We start from the raw sequence: 20,997 nt of genomic DNA, 5'->3' as shown, positions 1-20,997 counted from the left end.
CGTTATACTATGCGAACACTTAGGTGGCTGGGTTATAAATATTGCAGGAAATATATCTGAAATATTCTGACTTTGGAGCAAAGTTCCAGGGTTTTGCACTAACCAAGAAATCCTGCATATAATCTTAGGACTCGCTGTTCACCTATCTAGGCATTTCAATCCACTTTTCACTACTTAGTATTCAGTTACTTGAACATGTGAGCCATCTCTTTTGCAATGATGGCAAGGCGACACGTCAACTCGGAATGCAACGTCATTTATTTCTTCATTTCTCAAGGTGGTGTGTGATAAAGAAATATGGTAAATGGAACCATAAAATCTTTGCTGGCTGTTTCACATACAGAGGTTATGGTGGAAGTTGGGTCAGCTCTTCCCTGCTTGCCACAGGACCTGAACCAATACGTTGCTGAATTAGTCATAATGATGTTGTTGGCTGCATATTTCATCCAGGATCAGAGACAGCATGGGAGAAACAGCAGGAGATGGTAGCTACTGCTTTCAAGTCCTGCTTGTGGGTTTCTCAGAGGCAAATGGTTGGTCACTGTGGAAAACAGCATTCTAGTTGAGATAGGGCTGTTCTGACGTCTCTGTGGCGATTGCATTCTTTTACTGAGCCGGTCGTTTGAATGTGCATCTTCCTCTGAACACTTCAGGGTTTCAAAGGTTCCAAAATCCCATCTACTAACAGCAAACACCTAACCTTGAAAAAAGTACTGGCTGCCAACTGAGGCCATATTGCTTGTCAGACGCTGCAGACAGCCACAGACAGTACTTATGAGAGGTGTGACCCGCTTCATTTATCACTCCCAGCACCCTGCATGCTCTGCAGTTCACAGTTTATGGATGTGCGCCCCCCTCCTCATTCTCTGCTAAAGTAAGAGCTCAAGCAAGATGCAAGAAGCCAGAGCCCCTAGAACCTGTTGTGTTCCTATTTCCGGCGCAAATGGAGCATAATCTCCATGTATTATTGAAAGACATGGCATTTGGGTCAGTACTTTACCTTTCCCCCCATATTTATGTTGTCATTTTCAAGGCGAGTGCAGAACAGGTTGTCAAGGACAAAGCCCCAAAGAAGAAACAAATGATACCTTTCAATCAATGGACCGACAATAAGACAACACTTGCAACTTATAAACGGATTGCTTATAGATGCAGTCTTTGTTTTGACAAATATGACAACATTTGGAATGAGTTTATACAGAATGTAGTAGGCTGTTAACATCTACATATGTATTAGGATAATAACACTATATCAGTTTACATAAGAATGTATGGGAGTATATTGCATTGGATTTTTGTATCTTGTTTTTCCCCCCTATCTTTCTTATACACATCTTTGCTTCCCCCCCCCTCACTTTCTCCCCATTCCCCCCTTTGTATCACTTTATTTCTTTATAAATGAAATACTTTCTAAAAAAAATTTAATATTAAAGAAAAGGACAAAGCCCCAAAGAGAACAAGTCTATGCTGCATGGTCTTATGCATAGCAAAGCGTGCAATATCACACTTTCTCCTGAGAGGGGGGCGGGAAATGTGGTTGGACCAGATAGCAAGGCAGTAGCAAAAACAACAGTTGGCCAGGACTGTTTCAAAGTTTACAGCAAGGGTGGGGAACCTCAAGGGCTGGGAGCCAAATGGGGCCTCCTAGCCTTTCTATGTGGCCCTCTGGGATCTCTCTAGATCCCATCCCCCCAACCCCTCGCTGGCCCTCCCTCATGCCCTCCTTGAATGCTTTTGTGTAATAATAATAATAATAATAATAATTTATTATTTGTACCCCGCCCATCTGGCTGGCCTTTCCCAGCCACTCTGGGCAGCTTCCAACAAAGATTAGAAATACATTAAAATGTCACACATTAAAAACTTCCCTGAACAGGGCTGTCTAGATGGGATATGCCTTTAACTGTAATAATGGCTCTTGCCTGACTGACCAGAGAGAGGTGGGTAGATGTAGAAACTTCTGGCGTTCCTACGGCTGCATCTTAGCCTGCTGTACAAAGGTAACAGTTACATCCATTGATCCATCTACTTTGGCATCACCCATCAGCCCCCAGAAGGGTCTGTCCAAGATAATGTGGACCTGCACCCTTGCCTCACAGCGTTGGATTCACGGACCAGGTGAACCTGGGCTCTGGCTGAAGTAGCTGACCTCAGGGATCATGGTTTGAAGGATGAACTAGTGTGGATGCACACACTAATTGTGGCCTTCTCCCTACAAGGCCACATGTGATCCTGTTTGCCCATTGCCACTTGTCCATCACCACTTGTAGCATGACCATTATTGTAAAATGATCATTCACCCCTTCATCTTACAGAAGTGAGAATTTCCACAGGGAGTTTTAGTTTTTACTGCTGTTTCATTGAAGGGCAGGAGTGAAAGTTGAGGTTTCTACTTACCTTGTAAAATGGGCTTTCTGGCAAATAACCAGATTAATGTTGCTATGGAATTTCGGGGTTGCTGCCATGGAAATATATCCCCTTGTACAGAGGAGTAATGAGGCTACTTTTTGTTTCCTTTTTTAAAAACCTAAGCCCACATTAAAGTCTGGAATCAGTTAATTCCTAAATTTCTGAATATTAAAATCTGGTTCTATATCAGACACTCTAGCTTCTCTTTATTCCAACCTAGTTATTTCCAACTGTCTGGTATAAGATAAAAAAAATTCACCAGTAGTACCTTTCTCCACATCCCCTCTTTTTAATTTCTAAAACTTCCATTTATACCACTTTAGTGTACCTGAGCTCTGTGTAGATTACTTCTCAAGCCAAGCTGGGTAAATAATTAAATCAATCAAGCATTTTAGCTATTTCAAATGAACTATGTGCATTAAACAAATTTTCATCGCACTGCCAGTTGCCATACCAGAGTCTCTGTCTCTCTCTGTCTCTCTCTGTCTCTCTCTCACACACACACACGGGGGGGGGGGGGAGAGAGAGAGAGAGAGAGAGAGAGAGAGAGAAAATGGTTTAAAGGGAGGGGGTATAAAAAGTTGTGTGCATGTTATTCATATTAAATGCCCACAACTATTCACTTGATAAAATGCACCCTTTCACGTACCATCTAAGATTAGGTATAATGAGAATTGCCTTCCTGTTAATTTTCCTGTTTGATCTTCCTCTTTTTATCTTCTTATATCTTTCCTGATTATAGTTTTGCATTTTCACATCTGCTGTAAGTTTTCAATATGTCATTTAGGCATGCGTAGTGGCAGAAGTTTTTTTTTTGAGCAGCAACTTGGGTGAACCTTTTAAAAACTTTTAAAAATCAAATACCGGTAATTCTTTTTGTTCTTGTTGTTGGCCGGGTGTTGGGGGGGGGAGGGGCAGACCCAGAATGGATATACACCCAATGCCTGAGCCAAAAATCCACCTATATCTGTAATCAATAAAGCCGTGGCCATTTTTTAATCCAGATCACTGTCGGCTTGAGTTTATTAATCACATCTTACATTTAGCCACTGCCCAGGGTGGGTGGGTGTGGCACTGCAACTGGGACCACAATAAAGAAACAAACTTCGTGGTGAGTTCCCCCATCTTTTTTTCCAGAAAGAAAGCACTGCATAGTGGGGATTCCACTTATTATTAAGCCAGGGAAGGGCTACAGCTCTCTGGTAGAACACCTGCTTTGCATGCAGAAGGTCCCAGGTTCAATCCTTGTAATCTACGGGGTGAGGGGGCACTGGGAGTGAAGAACCCTGCCTGAATCCCAGAGAGCTGTTGGCAGTCAGTGTAAACTACACTGAGCTAGATGGCCAATGGTTTGACTCCGCTTCCTATGTTCCTATGTAATTTGAAAATGAGTAGTTTTGAGGCAGGCTGGGCAACATGTTCCGGTTAACTGGGTGTTCTAGAGTGTATTTAGATGGATGAGGCACAAATTGCGGGGTGCTGCCTGGGTTCCTGATGCCGCCCTAATCATAAGTAGAGCCAGGTCGTTGGTGTCCTCCAGCGATTCTTCAAACAGCTCTTGTTTATTCACAGGCCAGAACAGAACTGAACTGAAGGGTTCAGCCAGCCTGCTTATATAGAGCTCCACTAGAACGCAACAGTAACCATTTTCTGTAACTATCCAATCACTGAACGTCACTTTCGATCCTTTATTTGCATATGTGGACCTGAGTGAAAACTATCTACAGTATCCCCCTGCTGGCCCAGAGTGAGAACTTCAGTACATAACACCCCGTATCAGAAGACAGGAACTGTAGTTGCAGGAATGACGGGTGCAATCTGAAGACTTCTGGGATTCTCGCATTCGAAACTGTTGAAAACCCTCAGATTCACTGGTAACTCACACAATTCACTTTGGGAAGTGTGACGCTCGGAGGTTGTCTCGTGGTAGCTGTAGCCTTGTCACTAAACCTTCATAAAGAGACAGATTTTGACATTTTGACACCAAAGGTGCTCTTTCCTCCAAACTAGGAACAGCTAGTATGAAATCCCCATCACTCGGGAAAGGGTGGCAGGAGTCTGCTATTTTGCTGAAATGGATGCGACTGATTTTAATCAGTACCACCAGCTTATGCCACAAATGAAAAGAACTGTGTGGGGATGATTCAAAGGAGCGAGGGACAAACAGTTCCCATTTTATTTGCCAAGAGTCAGGTTGTTATACAATGCTGTTTATGGCCATCCGCTAATAAAATACTACTTCTGAGCTATGATGTGCAATAATGCAGATGAGCTAATGCTTTGGGTTTGCGAAGTGCCCCTCCATGCAACTGTCTGGAATGAATAGATTGTTCAATATTTTTCCTCAAGGTATCGATGTGCATGAAATGTTATCCCAGGTTCTTTGGTCCTATTAAATAAAAAAAAAAGAGCCAGTTTTGTCTTCATCCAGCCAGGCTGGCACATCAGCTTTGTGTCAGAAATTCATCTACATGATCTGAGAATAATAGACTGGGCTTTGCACAATAAAGCTTGCTGCAGTAGAACTCTTGCCAGTCTCTTTTGTTATATTCTGCTTACCCTAACAATCCTGGGTAACTTGATACATATTTTGAGTGGCATTTACAAGATAAAAAAGAAGCTGCTTGGCTTCACTGTTTTTAAAGAAGACTTTTAGATCCCTATCATATTGATTATTTAAAACAACTGGAGTGAGCTTCTTTTCCTAGGATAGCAGCACCACAATCTTGCTATGATTGATATATTAATTTGGCTCCATTGCTGGCAGAGAGCCATCTGGAGGCACTGAAGGGGTGCACCAGAAACAATTAACCCTGGACTCCATATGCGAACTGCTTGGGCCATACAAAGAAGGGGAACAAACACTTTGGAAAAGGTCCCATATAAAATCACTTGCATCTCCAGGTTAAAGGTAAAGGTAAAGGGACCCCTGACCATTAGGTCCAGTCGTGGCTGACTCTGGGGTTGCGGTGCTCATCTCGCTTTATTGGCCAAGGGAGCCGGCGTACAGCTTCCGGGTCATGTGGCCAGCATGACTAAGCCACTTCTGGCGAACCAGAGCAGCGCACAGAAACGCTGTTTACCTTCCCTCTGGAGCGGTACCTATTTATCTACTTGCACTTTGACGTGCTTTCGAACTGCTAGGTGCGCAGGAGCAGGGACCGAACAACAGGAACTCACTCTGTCGCGGGGATTCGAACCACCGACTTTCTGATCAGCAATTCCTAGGCTCTGTGGTTTAGCCCACAGCGCCACCCACGTCCCTTTTCATCTCCAGGTTGAGCTGTCTGAAATCCTGGAGTACTGTGGTTAGTGTAGACCAGGGGTCTCCAACATTTAGTAGCAAGGGACCAATTTGGTAACCCAAGACCTTTAAAGGTGACACGGAAACTACAACTAATCCAGAACATGTGTCAGGGACTGGCTAGATGAGGAGGAGTGGTAGAAACTGCTCCCATTAGATGAGATCAGGGCAATGAAAGCTCCATTTTTCAAAGTCTCAGCATTGCTGCTTTTTTATAAAAAAAAGTTGGGGGGAAAAATTACTGCAAAGGTTCGACCGAGTTTTGTTTAAAGTAAAAGGTTCCCACACTGCAAAGGGTTTGAGAACGACTGCCATTGAATCTCTAGTGCAGGCTTTCTCAACCTGTGGGTCCCCAGATGTTGTTGAACTACAACTCCCATCACCCCTAGCTAGCAAGGCCAGAGCTCAGGGATGATGGGAGTTGTAGTCCAACAACATCTGGAGACCCACAGGCTGAGAACCACTGCCTAGTGGATTGGAAGTAGGAGTCCCAGAATTACAATGGTTCCACTTCTACCTATGGGGCTGGTTCCAGAGAGAAGTGGTATGGGAGTGTGGAGGGAGTCCACTTGGCTTCACGGCGGATGGTTCTGCCCCACGCGCTTTTTAATATTTCTATGAAACCACTGAGAGAGGTCCTCGGGGAATTTGGGGTGAGGTGTCACCAGCAGGCGAACATCATCCATTTCTCCCTATCATCTTAACCAGGTGAAGCTGGGCAGGCACTCGACCTATGTCTGCAAACAGTCATGAGCTGGATGACAGCCAAAAAATTTAAGCTGAACCCCTACATAGCAGGTGCCATGAACTGGTGAAAGTTTGGATGGGAAAGAAATTGCATGAGAAGGCCCTGCTCTTGGTGTGTCTGGGGAGGAGACTGGCAAACTGGGGAACCCAGAGAAGGTATTTCTGGTAGGCTTTGCTGAAGCAAATTGCCCCCACCAAAGCAGCTGCCCTACACATGAGAGACAATAATTAACTTCCATTTTCTTTCTCTTTGTTCCACTCTTTGACTTCTGTTTCAGTATATTTTCTAAACCGGTAAAGAAAGAAAGAAAGAAATCTAATATACTGAGGCTCCAAGAAATGCATACAGAGAATACAATGCTCTACAATACCATGGGGGGAAATATATTTTAAAACACCCCCAGTTCCCAAACTAAATCTAATTTTTCACTTTTAATTTTCAGAATAGCAGTACTGAGCCATCTAAACGGTGCAATAAATAGACTGTCTTAGGCAAGCGATCTTTAAAAGTACATTTCTACAATCCTACTCACCTTCCTGTTCTGTTTGCAGTTACTGCCACATCACTTTAATCATGCTTCATCATTACAGTTCTTCTTGATAGGGCAGTTTAATTAAACTTCCTTTCCTCTCTAAATCCAGGAATATACAGCAATTGTTTGTTTTTAAACACCTTCCCAAACTTGATTTTGGGAACATCTTTTCATTAAACCAGCTTCTCCTATATCATTATCAGTACCACGGGGAGCTATGGCATGAGCTAACCCACTCTGGGTTATAAATAAATGTCCTCTACAGTCTATGGGTGAACTTCATACAGAGAAGTAATAGGCAATACATCTTGCCTATTAAGCCTTCTGCACATATTGACATTTAACTATTGTGGTTTCATCAAATTGTGTAAATACTTTAGAAAGCCATTGATAGTCACTGTCATTTGTAAGGCGAGGGGAACACAGCAGCCATTAGATTAAATTTCTTGAGTGTCCATAAACCACAAATGGTGTCTGAAGCAAATGATGACACATTCACAAGATAACATAACATGGATACATTTAATCACTACTGCCTATTAACGGCCAAGCATCACCAGACGTCAATATCATAATCTCATGCTATATGTTTCTTCTGGCAGGAGTCTTGTGCCTTTAAACCAGCAGAGGGGGATCTCTGGTCCACAAACCTAACTAGGCCCAGTAGGGATCCTAATTTGGCCATTGCGCCATTTATCCCGTTCCATGCCCACCTGCCCCACGCTGGACATTATGTGGTATCAGGTGTGGACATGTGTCTGCAAAGCAACAACCGGAAGTTCAAGCACTCTCTTGGCAAGCAGGGCACCAATGAGCACCAACACAGAGACCCGGTGGGATTGGCCACGCTAGGGAGTTCAACATCAAGAACGTCTTAGTGCAACCAATGGGGTTTACAGCACTGATCAGCTCATTGGCTTTAAGTGGGCCCAGCACTGCATCTAAGTGATTTTGAGTATGTGGTAGAAGCTATAAATTTTTTAGTGTAAGGCTACGTAAGTATTAGAGGGATGTGGGTGGCGCTGTGGGTTAAACCACAGAGCCTAGGACTTGCCAATCAGAAGGTCAGTGGTTCGAATCCCCATGATGGGGTGAGCTCCCGTTGCTCGGTCCCTGCTCCTGCCAACCTAGCAGTTCGAAAGCACGTCAAAGTGCAAGTAGATAAAAAGGTACCGCTCTGGCGGAAAGGTAAACGGCGTTTCCGTGCGCTGCTCTGGTTTGCCAGAAGCAGCTTAGTCATGCTGGCCACATGACCCGGAAGCTGTACGCCGGCTCCCTTGGCCAATAAAGCGAGATGAGCGCCACAACCCCAGAGTCGGCCACAACTGGACCTAAAGGTCAGGGGTCCCTTTACCTTACGTATGTATGAATTATCAAATGATTGTCGTTTGTCACTACATAAACAGGAGAAAATAGCCGTTCATCACAGCTGATCAGATCCAAGTATAAGGCCATGATATTAACACATGCTATGAAAAGAGGTCCTGCATTTAAATTATTATTATTAATCTACTATAGTGTTCACCTAGAGAAAGGTGCAGTGTTCCTTAGATAAGCAGCATCTGGAGGCTCAGAAGTGATGTTCCACACCCCGGTCATTACCTGATTAAATGTAAAAAATAAAACAAAATGGTTCATCAATACCCACCGAAAGTTGAAGTCTTAATTGAAGGGAGTAAATACTGAATTAGGATGTCCATGGAAATCCTTACGGTGTAATCACCTAAATGACTACTCAGAAGACCCACTAACAGCAATGGTGTTCTCCTGGGAAAGGGTACATAAGACTGAACCTTTACTGCCCAGTGTTCTCTCAAATCCACAAATTACAGTGAGATTTTTTTTGGTGATAGTATTGTTTGGGCTACTGAAAGTCTATGGGAAATGCTGAGAATTAAAAGGGAAGTCACATGATGGAAGGAAGGTGGATATAAGTGGAATGAATGAATAAGCGGCCCAGTTATGACACTGTCATGCTGGCCCATAAGAAAAATTTGGATGTGGGTGGCATTGAGGAGGAGCAGAGATGTCATACCTTTATGTCCCTTCAGTTCATGGCCATGTGTGTAGCTTTACGCCAGCCCCAGATCTGGTGCATTTAAATATATATATAATCCACCAGTAGCAACATATCTTCCAATTCCAGTATAATGTAAGGATTGCTTTGCCGAATTCTTTTATATCTCAGTAGATCATGAGGCACTTTTATTTTATGTGGTAAACTGAATTTAGGCGGTGCTAATCATTTATATGCGCCAAATGCCTTTTTGGAATTTTATGGGATTAAAAGTGGTTGGGATTAAATGTTCACCCACTATTCAAACACTAAAATGTGCTTTTAGATGAAGTACTATTTCTGAATTTCTGTACAGTTTTTACTGTACGATCATGATATGTTGATAAGACCGCTGGGATTACGAAAAATGATTTCTCTTAAGAAAATGGGCCAGAGTACAGGATCATCTGAGCATTTTGAGCAGAAGTCCATAGCCATGGGCATTCTGGGTAACTTGGGACCTGTCTCAGCTTCTGAATATGTTGATTATATTATTCTTACGCCACAGAGTATTTGGTTAAGATAAAACTAGTGACAAATGTCAATCAGTTTGTACAGTATATTTGTAGCCGTATCCTAACCAAGTTTGCAGATAAGTAGATTTCATTGCTTTGTCAACTGATTAAGATCAGGCTGTAAAAATATCATATATAAACAACAAAAGATAAGAGAGCCACTTTAGGGAAATGCAGCTTTTCTTCTTTTCTGTATTTGATGTCAGCAACTGCCTGCCTTTCCTTTGCCACCACACCCACTCCCTTTCCTGGGAGTGTCACTGTCACTACAATTTCCTGCCAGTTTTGCACAACAGTGTGCTCCCAATCCCCCTAAAGTGAGTGGTGTGACGAACATCCCATTCAAACCAGAAGAACAAGGAGACCTCCTGTGCATGTCTACCCAGAAGTAAGTCCAGCTGAAATCTGCAGTGCTCCCCCCCCCTTTAAGTGTGAACAGGATTGAAGCCCAAGTCCCTTTTGCTTTCAACGGGACCTTAAGTTGGAATCTTATGCATGCTTTCCCAGGCAGTATGTCCCACTGGACACAGCAGGATTTAGCAACATCCTTAGGGCTGTGCTGTTAAGTGTTCATGACTTATTCTGAATTCGTGGTCCAGTTAGGCGTGCCTCCCTACTCCGTTTCAATACCTAACTCTGCACAGAATTATTTCACAACATAAAGCAGTCCTTTTCCCACACCGGCTTTGAGATGGATGCCTGACCAACAGTTCCGTGAAGAGCTGCCCCTTGGGGAGTCTGTAGATGAGGAATGTCATCCCAGAAGGGGAAACTGGGCGGGGACGCGAAAGGAGCATGGCTTTCCTAAGCATGAAAAACTGCCCGGCGTTCTACATCGCGATCATTTAGCAAGAGTCTCGAACGGAGTGGCCACTGAAGATGCAACAATCCGGTGGTCCTAAACATGTCCCTTCGGAACTGATCCCCGCACTGGGTTCCATGAGGCTTCCTAGTAAGGATGTTTAGAATACCGGCGTTCTCCTTACAGAACCCTCCTTCGCTGCCCGAAAACGTGGCGCGATCGAACCTGCTCTCCCTTCCATGCCCTCCAGCCGCACTTCTCCCTTGCACACCAGGTTCTGTCCCCCCCCCCCACCTCCCCGCTAACTATAGCGCCTTGGCAATGGGGTGCTGCTCGCTCGCTTCTTCTCCATGCGTTTGCAGGCGACGGCTTCTCTCTCTCTCTCTCTCTCTCTGGGGGCTGCTTGCTGGAGCTGCGGCAGGATGGGGGCCCTGCGTAAGGTTGCGGGACGGCATGTGTGTGCGTGTGTCGTGGGGCGGGAGAGAAGAGAGGCGGAGAAGAGAAAGGAAGTAAGGCGGTGCGGGGGGTGGGGGAAGGCTGCAGTGTCTTCAGGACTGAGCCGGCCGGCCGCGCGTGCGCGCTGGGTGCGGAGCAGAGAGGTCATTCCCCCCTCCCCTCCCCTCCCTTCCCTCATCACCGCCGGACCGAGCAAGAAGGGAAGCAGCCAGAGTGAGGCTCAGGCGTGCAGCGTCACGGCGGCGGCTCCAAGCCTCGCCCAGGCAAGAGGCAGCGAGGAGGGAGGGAGTCTCTGCGCGCGCGCGGGTGTGTGTGTGTGTGGTGTGTGCGCGCGCGCACGGGCGGGGAGGACTCCGAGGGCTCGGCCAGGGAGGCGGCGACGGACGCGGGGAGCGGCAGCGCCGTCCGGTAGGTAAGAGACGGCGGCGGCAACGGGAGTGACGGCGGGGGGGGGGTGGAGGACGACGACGTACGAAGGGGAAGTGGGCCCGGCGCCGAACGCGTGAGGGGACGTTGGCGGTTAGTGCCTGACACGAGCGGGGTGGGGGTGGGGGGCGTCGGCGAGGGCGAGCCGGGATGTGTGTTCCCGGGGGGGGGGGAGGCGGCGGCGGCTCCGCTCTGCAGGCGGGACAAGGCTCCTGAGAGAGAACATGGCGGAGGCGGAACCGAGCCCGGCCGCTCCCCTCCTCGGTAAGGGGGGTGGGGAAGCCGGGCTCCTCTTGCCTCAGCTCTCTCTTCCCTCCCCCCCCACCCCGTCGCTTCCTTATGGCCGCCTCCCCAGGAGAAGTTAGAGCGGAAGGGGAAAGTTGGAGCCCCTTTGGCGAGGCCGCCCGCAGTTGGGACCTGCCGGTAAGGAGGAGAGGGCGGCGGCGGCGGCAGCAGCAGCAGCAGCAGCAGCAGTCACCCCCCCCCCACACCCGCCCTGCTTGTAGCCGGGAAGAAACTCCGCCGGACTCCCGTGGCGTCGGCCTCTGCTGGAAGCCGCCGCCCCGCCTAGTCCGGCTGGGTCGGAGCGGCTCACTGTTTCCATTCTCCGCCCCAGCGGGGAAGCAGGGCGGCCGCTTCCCAGGCGGAGATAGGCCTCTTCCGCTTTCCAGCCTCTTGCCAGAATCTGTTCGCATCCCCCTAAAAAAAGAAGAAGAAAAGAACGAGCGGCATTTGAACGCGGGGTCAGACTCCGCGTAAGGGAGATTCGGCGTCAAATCGGGCCGAATCTGAATTGAGATCCGGGCCCTGTTCTTCTGAACTCACATTTGCATGCATATATATATATATATATATATATATTTTGGGGGGGGGGGACCTCTCGGAAAGAGTTGACGGGGGAGTGCTGCATTGATTGCAGATTTGCCCCCGTTACAGAAAGCCAGACAAATTGGAGAGCGAAATTGAGGGTGGGTGTGGGGATCCACCCTGTACTGTACTACTACCCCCCCCCCCCCTTGTGGTATTTCTAGCAAGTATGAGATATCTGATGTCTTGGACTTCAATGCAGTGCAACTGCACTAAAGTCAGTGGGTGTTAATTTTCATTAAAATAGGCTTAAGGCGTCAGGTTAAGAGGAACTAGAGCAGTTCCAGCTTGGCACAGTGAAGTTAACTTCACAAAATGGAAGTCAGTGCTATCCACCACCTCTTTCTAATAAATCATAGAATTGTAGAGTGAGAAGACACCCCAAGGGTCATCTAGTCCAACACCTGCAATGTTGGATTCCTACCCATAGCTGTCTCTGAGTGGGCTCCAAGCACTAACCTTTTGGTTAATAACCAGATACACTTGACCCAATATGCCACAGGAGGTGGCCATGTTTCTTAACTGTTCTGGGTTTTAGTGGCATCTCTGCCTAACGCACAGACTCTCTTCACTTTCTTGTGCTGTGCTGAATGGCTGTACAGTTTCTAGTTGATGTGTCCTATATCAGTATCTGAGAGTAACTTCCTGTCTAAGAAACTAAATCCAAATGAGCCTAAAATGATTGTCAAACCCCATGATTTCATTGGAGGTGGAGAGTGGCCTTGAGGTGCTCTTGAAACTAGCACCATGTTCAGAAAGGATACAGGTGTGCCTGGAAATGTTTTTCACCAATTTTATCCGCCTCGGACATTAAATCTAATATTTCAGGCTTTGATACTTTTGTAGTTTGACTACTATAGTTGCTTCTTGCAAGATTATAGATGAAGATTAGATGAAGATTTGTTTAGAATGCTTCAACTTGCTCAGAATGGTGAGGCTTTGGAAATTTATCTCTCAATGGGATGTGTCAGTGGCATAAATCTCATGCACTGGCTTTTTGCACTTTTCTGGGCATACTTCTATATGTTACTTTTGTTCTATAAAGCCCTTAATAGTTTTATAATCAAATACTTTCTTATTCCCTTTATCCAAACAAGAGCCTGTTCTATCAAGAGCAGCCCTGCTCTTCTTTCTTGAGTGGCAAAGATATATAGATAATTTTTTGACTACTCCAAAAATATGGAAACTTCTTCCCCTTAAGGACTTATCAAACAACACCTGGAAGTTTAGCAGAAGCAGCGGAAGACCCTTCTGTTTCTGCTTTACTTTTGTTACTTTCAGTTAAGCCAGCAGAATATTGTTGTAAATGTGAACAATAATCCTTAATGAGCCATGAGAATTTGGGAGGACACAACTTTAAATCACAATTTAAGTATAAGAGTGCAATGAACAACTTCACCAACTATAGCAGTGGAACTGCTAATGTGAATTTTATTTTTCCTTGATAACCTCCCCCCCAAAAAATATATTGACGGGTCATGGGTTTAGAATGGCTAGCATAGTGGCTTGTGAAATATTTTTTCACCAATTTTCTTCAGTTACGTCGATTTGAATACTGGTTTTCTATAAATACTTGGGATTCCATAAGATCCAGTATTCTCAATTTTTCCTTGAGAAAATATTTGAATCTTCATATGCAGCAAATATTCCAATATGGGAAGTTTGTTTTATTCTTCCTAATAAAATAGCAGACTTTGCGCAATACTAGTTCATCTTCAAAATTAATGCTTCGTTGTAAACATAGACTTGCATCTTAAGCTCTTACTCTGTTAACAGGAGTTCTATTCATGGAAAGAAAGTACAATTACTCTTGGAAGGACTCGTTCTGTGTGCTGAAGTTCTGTGAATGGAAGTTCCTTCAAGTCACAGAGAAAAATACTAGAATTGAAGCCATACATCTAGTATGTTATCTAGATGTATGAAGCTTTATTGGTTGACTTCTAGAAGCAGAACATGTACTGCTTTAGTTTAGTGTTGAACTAGATGTGGGAGTTTGCAGACTAGTTTAGCCAGTTGAAACCCATTGCCATCAGTATGCATTCCTTGCTTTGATCAGGTACAGTGGAACCTCTGCCTGCGACCATAATCCGTTCCAGAGGTCAAAATGGGTCGCTGGGAGAGGCGCCGTTGTGTGCGCATGTCTGAATGGCAGTTGCCGTTCCTGCGCAGGCGTGAACGGCAGCAAACCCACCAGTTACTTCCGGGTTTGCTGCGGACGTTGGGCGAAATGGATGCAAGCGGAGGCGGACATAAGAAGAGGTTTGACTGTATTAGTACAGTAAAAGGATTTACCTGGCTCAATATGAAAGTAATTGCTACATGTTTCAGTATCATGACAATTTTTGTATAGTTGTATTTGCACTTGTGGAAAAAGAATCCGAAGAATGATTAGAAAACAAACAAGAAGAAACAACCTTAAGAAATGACTTGAACTTGAGTTTTGTAAAACAAGGCGAAGAACATGAAATTACATAAAGGACCAATTGTGCAAGACATTGAAATATAACTTATCAGTTGGGCTTCAGAACCAATTAAATGCAACAGGACCAAATTGCATGTGAGAGTAGTTGCCTATTTTTATTCACATGTCTTCCCTGTTTACATATAAAGTTGGCAGTGGTGGCTAATTTTCTCATTGAAAGAGGCAAGAGGTTGAGGAGAGCTGATTCTTCCTCCCCCGTCCATGATTGGTCAGTGTTCTCCCATTTGAACTTCAATATTGAAAGTGAGTTAGCCTAGAGAAATTTTTTTAAAAAGGTATACACTTGAATAAACAAATATGACCATCCCTATCTAGTTTGTGCCTTAACACCAGTTCATTTCAGCACCTGGTCTCTACACAGAGAAAGGTCTCCCATACATTTGCCCCCTTTACACACATATGCACATTCATAGAAGTTGTGTTTGGCTGCATGGCATTGAAGCAGTTTCAACTTGTATTTTTAATTCTAAAACATGGAAGATAGAAAAAAATACTGTAATCTAAATGGTATCAAATAACTCCTGACAATTGATAAGTTGAAGAGATGGTGTTGGCGCCTATGTTGGAGGCAAAGTGATGGATAGTTTATATAATAGTGGCTGTGCTTAGCATGTGGTTCCAAATATTGTTTTCAGATGGTGAACTCTTGAAAATTCAGCTTAAGAGAAATCAGCTTTCCTAAAGAAAGGCCTTTTGGTGGCAGTAAGGCATCTTTAGTACAGTGGTACCTCTGGATATGAATGGGATCCGTTCCGGAGCCCCATTTGCATCCAGAAGCAAACATAACTAGCGACGGCACATCTTTGCACACAGGCGTCGCTTTTCGCCACTTCTGTGCATGCGCGTGACATCATTTTGAGCATTTACACATGTGCGAGCGGCGAAACCCGGAAGTAACGCGCTCCATTACTTCCAGGTTGCCGCGGAGCGCAACTCGAACACGCTCAACATGAAGCATATTCAACCCGAGGTATGACTGTACTTTGATTAATGTGATAGAAATGGCAGTTAGGTGGTTGTTTAGGTAACATGCATTGAACAAAGTTAGGTAGTAAAAATAATTGTGAAGAAGCGTGTTCATGCTGCCATCAATTGATAAATATTGCTGCCTAAATAAATGTATTCACAGTTTATAGGTGAAAACGTTTATTGAAACCTCCAATAATCTCTGTGATACAGAATACTTAAAACAGTTCTAATTTATAAAACTAGCGGAAGTTTATTAAGATAGCAGACTTCTAAATTCTTGGTGAGTCTGCGGTCAGAGAACAGTGGAGTTTTCTTCCTTGTCAGAAATCAGTAAACTGACAGAAGGCTGCATGTAGCTGTTCAAAGGAAGACACATCTAAAAGAAAGGAGGACCTTTCCATACATCATAATCAGAAGGTTTTGGCCTTTTTAAAGTTTTCTTTATTTATTGGTGGACCAATAGAAAAAGTTTTCAAATGACTGGTCAGAATGTTTTTAAAACATTAACTTTATAAGAAGAAAGTAGATGCATCTGCAAAGATGCTACTTAATACTTTGGTTAATTACAAAATCAAATTAATTTCATTGTTAACCATAACATTATAATGAATTATAACTATAATATTGAGTAAGGACTCTATAAATGTGAATGATTAATTAAATAGTCCTCTGGTTTTTATTATTGCAACAACTAAACTGTGCCAGTCTTGGCTAATGGAATATTAATATCAAGAAAAAAGGTGGTTAGCTTACCAGGTCTCAATTATATTTGTCAAATTTTATATCCTATCATTCCAACGTGGTTTTCAAGCCAACCATGAGTTTACATGGCAGTTTACATTTCCCCCTTATTCATCCTCTTAATGCAGTTTCCCCCATTTCCTCTTTGACATTAATGTGGAGTTCATTACCTCCACATTTTGCCATTCTTTGCAAATATTCTAATTCAAAGTAAACCACCCAATCCATTGGGCGGTATGCACCGTATTTTTCGTCCCATAGGACGCTCCGTCCCATAGGACGCACCTAGGTTTTTTTGGGGGAAATAAAGGGAAAAAAGTTACTGCTATCACATACTAATGATTCTTAGGTGATGGTGAATTGTCTTGTGAACATTTGTGGACATGGTCTTGATTGGGGCAGTAGACAGGGTGAGCACCTTATAAGGTCAACAGTGGATGTGCAGGCTTTCTTATGTTGGTGTTTCTTAAAATTTTTGAACAGCAATTGTAGCGCAGATTTCAAATTCTTTAAGTTTTCAAAGCCTTGCCTCTTTGTTCATCAAAGAACAGACTTCCCAGAGACAAATTCCATAGCTCAAATAAATGTGCAAATTTGCAGGACTTACTCAGCTTTCATAATTGAATATATTTGACCGGTTTGTGAATCAGAATGGTGTGTAAGAAGTGTCTGCCCTCTAAAGTAGTGGCTACTGAGAACACACTTTGGTTCTCACCACTACCTTTATCAGGCTTTTAAAATTAAGAATGGATAACTCACACAGGGTGGAGGCATTTTCTTTTGTCTTAAATGGTTGTTGACTACTGATAGCCTATCCCAAGGAAATGAGAAAAATTTAGTATCCAGCAATAGGAGTTACAGAAAGTCTAATGAAGAGAGCATAACTTGTAGGGGCAATGTGTTGAAGGTAGGAGGACAACACAGGACATAATATTTAAAGAAACTGGAATGTTGGGAGCAGAAAGACTTGATTGAAGGGTGTAGATTAGGTGGGAGGGAGACTAAAATAGTTGAAGGATAGTAGAAATAAACAAGGTAGTTGGGTAGTATTGAGTTCTATGGCAATAATAATAATATTAATAATAATTTATACCCCACCCATCTGGCTGCGTTTCCCCAGCCACTCTTGGCAGCTTCCAACAAAATATTCAAAATACATTAAAACATCAGTCATTAAAACTTCCCTAAACAGGGCTGCCTTCAGATGTTTTCTAACAGTCAGGTAGTTGTTGATTTCCTTGACATCTGATAGGAGGGCATTCCACAGGGCGGGTACCTGGTTCCCTGTAACTTTCCTTCTTGCAGTGAAGGAACCGCCAGAAGGCCCTTGGCGCTGGACCTCAGAGTCTGGGCTGAACGATGGGGGTGGGTATAAAGTTTTTGAATACTGGGCCGAGGCTAGTATGCAGGGCAAGCATGATTATTTCTGTGTGAATTTAAGAGCTGCTGAACTCTATAAATCAATCTACATACTTCATCATATACATGCAGCTTATTTTATATGCAAATATGCATGGAGTGATTTTCCTTTATAAGGAGGGCTTCTCCAGCTGAGGAGTTTAAATGGGTTGCCCTATATGGAACTGCTTTGTGTCATCCTGTTAACTCCTGGTCTTAAATTCACCTGATAATCCAGGGGGGCTACTAGGCAGTGACCTCTTCCTTTCACTGTAATTGGTTTGTCTTTGTTACTGAAGTACATCCACTGTCACACCTACAGATGTAAAAGAGAAGTAGAGCTGTGTGTAATAATCGGCATATTGCTGACAATTTACTCCAAAACTGAATAACCTCACTCACTGGTTTCATGTAGACGTTAAACAGCATTGGGAATAAAATTGAACCCCGAGGAATGCCACATTGAAGAGTCCACAGTTTTGAAGTCAATATAGGACCGAGTGATAGAACAGTTATTGGATGCTCTGAAATTGGTGGAGACAACACCTAGAGTAGATGTAGCAACATGGGTATAAAGTTTTTGAATTAAAAATTCTTGATTTTTAATCATAGATAGTGAAATCATAGAGTTGGAAGGGACCCTGATGATCATCTAGTCCAACCCCCTGCAATACAGGACTGTGCAGCTGTCCCTTATGGGGGATCAAACCTGCAACCTTGGCATTACCAGCACCACATTCTAACCAACTGAGTTATCAGATGCTTGCCCTCTTCAGGTGACATATTTTGGTGGAACAATGCACACTTAGGGTCATATTTAATGCATATCTCTGCTTTAAGGGTTGTACCCAGAGACTGCATGAGTGGATATCAGGTTGTGCAACTGATCTTTCTCTTCACCTTTTCTCGCTGCTGGGAGGTGGGATTGGGAAACAATCTCCAGGAACTTGGGGAGGCCCTAGTGGAAGAGTGCAGGCCCAGAGTCAGTAGCATATTTATCTGTGGTGTAAAGATCTAATCTTCCTCTTCCCTTCCTTCCCCTGAAGCCCCTTGGTCCCCCAAAACTCTGTCCAGAGGGTTTGGATCAGGGAGCCCTGAACAATGGGATGTATATTGTACAGGGCTTCAGGGGGAGAAGGGAATTACTCAAAATAACGCAAAAGGATTTTACACCAGCAGAACTCTCTCAGGGTTATAGTGAGAATAAATTTTGGCTGGCTACATAGTCAGCTAAATTTTGTTGACCCATATAGTTCAACTTCTACTTCTGACTGTGAACATCTATGTTAATGATGCTTCTGTTATTGGAAGGTAATTAATTAATTAATACTAATTTTTGAATGACTATATTTGCTTTGACGCTTTTGAAAACCTCATCCAGGAAATGTGCAAGAAACATCACTGATAGTGTTCATAAAAACATGCCAGTTGACTTCTGTATTGCGCTATTTGTCTCAAAAATGGACAATAATTGATATCCCAGAGACTTAAAATGATATATGTGTCCCTCAAAAAATTAAATATGGGTGTCATGCGGTATGATCAGTGGTTTATGTAACTATTTTATAGGATTGTTTTTGTTGGAAATTAAAATGAATTTCCATGAACACCTTAAAACTTAACTAATAGGCTCTGTGTGGTATTGTTATGCAATTGCTTTATGGTTGCTTTCTCTCTAAAGTTGACACAAAGCAAAATGTTATCTGAGTAGAGGTGGCTAAAAATAGTGCACTATGTGATAGTCTACATGCAGTAAACTTTGATGTAGCCCAGTAAATAAACTTATCCATAAGCTAGTTCTGAAACAAAAGTTTTTGAATGTATGTGCTGTTTACTAAACACAGCAGTGGTTTCTGGGCCTTCTTGTTCAAGGGTTAGTCAGATAGTTGGCAGACACACACTTACTATTGGACCAATATAAATAATCAAATGAAGAAGAGGGAGCATGTTTTCTGGGAAAGCTCATTAGCTCATGGTTGAAGGGGGGCGTTCCTAGTGCTTGGTAGTAATGTGAAATCTGATTGTTCTGCGTAAAAGAACAAAATACTTCAGTCACAACAGGATAGCATCAGAGTTCCTGAATTGGACAGAGCATCATCTAATGTCAATAAAGGCCATTCACATCAAGGGAATCCATCACAAAGGCTTTTTTGCACAGCAGGGAATCAATATCACAAGCTGGAAGTGGCAATTAAATGATGTAGCTTGCTGCATCTAGGAGCTAGAACTTATTTGTTTCACCAGATAATACTAAGCCTGCTCACTTTGTCTAGTAAAAAAGACCCATATTAGCAAACGATCCACTTTTTTCAAAAACCAAGGTCTGTGCTGCTTTCAATTTTACTAGGATGAATGCTCAAATTGTTCTGCTAAGGTCGTCGTAAATAATGTGATGTCTTTCACGACTTTGGTGGAACTTGCACAACAGGAAGGCCTAATTATTGCTAATCTGTCACTTTGGTCTAGTTTAGCTTTTCTTAGAAAGGAAGTTGGGTTATAAGTTATTTCCAAAAATGGTTTCATGTATAAAACACATGTTTGACAATGACTTAATGATTTGTTAACTGTCAGATCTTTTTTAACTGTTGTAAGCTGCTCCAAAATATTCCTGTTTCTGGGATCACACAAGCAAATTTTAACTATCAGTTCAATTTCACTTTTGTGAGAACCAGTCTGGAACTGTATTATCTTTCTAACCTCATGAATAACTTTTACCCTGTACAGACTCTTCTACGTGAAGCCCAAAGCTAAATTCAGTGTGCTGAGCAAGATTAGCTTGGACTACATTCTCCCTGACAGCTTCACAAAGTCTCTCCCCCACCCCCCCACCCCAGTGTTCTATGTAACCTAAGCACATTCCTATTGCTTTGTACTTTTGTAGTGAAGAGATCACAAAGCAAGGAGAGAAAGTATGTTGCCCAGTAGATAATGGATGTGGATGAAAAGGCTACTTAGTGATGAGAGCACTTTTGTTCTCAAGACTGAAGTTTCACTTGATTCAAGAATGTATAGACACATAATTACGCAACTGTGGCATTCATGTTTTTAGGCACACATGCAAAATATTTTCTTTGACCTCTTGTCAGAACACTTGGCGAAGAATCTGAGTAAGTGGTGTAATGAAAACAGAATGTTGATGAGTCCTCTTCTTCTATCTAGTTCATATACTTATGTATTCAAATGAGGCACATGTGCTGTAACCCACATTTTTGAAGCACTAAATTGCTTTGGACAAGGATTTTTAAAGGACCATCTTCCAGATATAACTTCCTGTTTTCAGTGGTTATCGCTG

The 20,997-nt window shown here is 43.4% G+C and overlaps 1 protein-coding gene and 2 long non-coding RNA genes across 8 annotated transcripts in view; 1 reads left to right on the top strand and 2 right to left on the bottom strand.

Annotated features, from left to right (window-relative positions):
• Window positions 1-240: 240 nt before the first annotated feature.
• On the bottom strand, window positions 241-1,992 carry LOC310825723. The gene is made up of 2 exons (XR_014555486.1): window positions 1,932-1,992; window positions 241-541 (listed from the first exon to the last, which is right to left on the bottom strand). It is a non-coding gene; the product is annotated as an uncharacterized lncRNA (long non-coding RNA).
• Window positions 1,993-6,692: 4,700 nt separating this feature from the next.
• On the bottom strand, window positions 6,693-10,269 carry LOC310825705. The gene is made up of 4 exons (XR_014555464.1): window positions 10,244-10,269; window positions 8,519-8,595; window positions 6,994-7,092; window positions 6,693-6,746 (listed from the first exon to the last, which is right to left on the bottom strand). It is a non-coding gene; the product is annotated as an uncharacterized lncRNA (long non-coding RNA).
• Window positions 9,869-20,997, top strand: part of RAP1B (RAP1B, member of RAS oncogene family) — a 27,277-nt gene continuing 16,148 nt past the window's right edge. Inside the window, exon 1 of one of the 6 annotated variants that reach the window (XM_083699533.1) lies at window positions 9,869-9,952. The gene's annotated coding sequence lies outside the window, so the exon portion shown is untranslated. Of the gene's footprint in view, window positions 9,953-10,912; window positions 11,235-11,410; window positions 11,672-20,997 lie in introns of those variants that run through there. The other 5 variants (XM_083699535.1, XM_083699530.1, XM_083699531.1 and 2 more) reach the window with 5 other exon arrangements.

The sequence above is a fragment of the Podarcis gaigeae genome, assembly GCF_964106915.1.
Source record: "Podarcis gaigeae genome assembly, chromosome: 10".
NCBI classification, from domain to species: Eukaryota; Metazoa; Chordata; class Lepidosauria; order Squamata; family Lacertidae; genus Podarcis; species Podarcis gaigeae.
The sequence above is the reverse complement of the archived record's forward strand: the minus strand, read 5'-3'. Positions and strand labels throughout refer to the sequence as shown.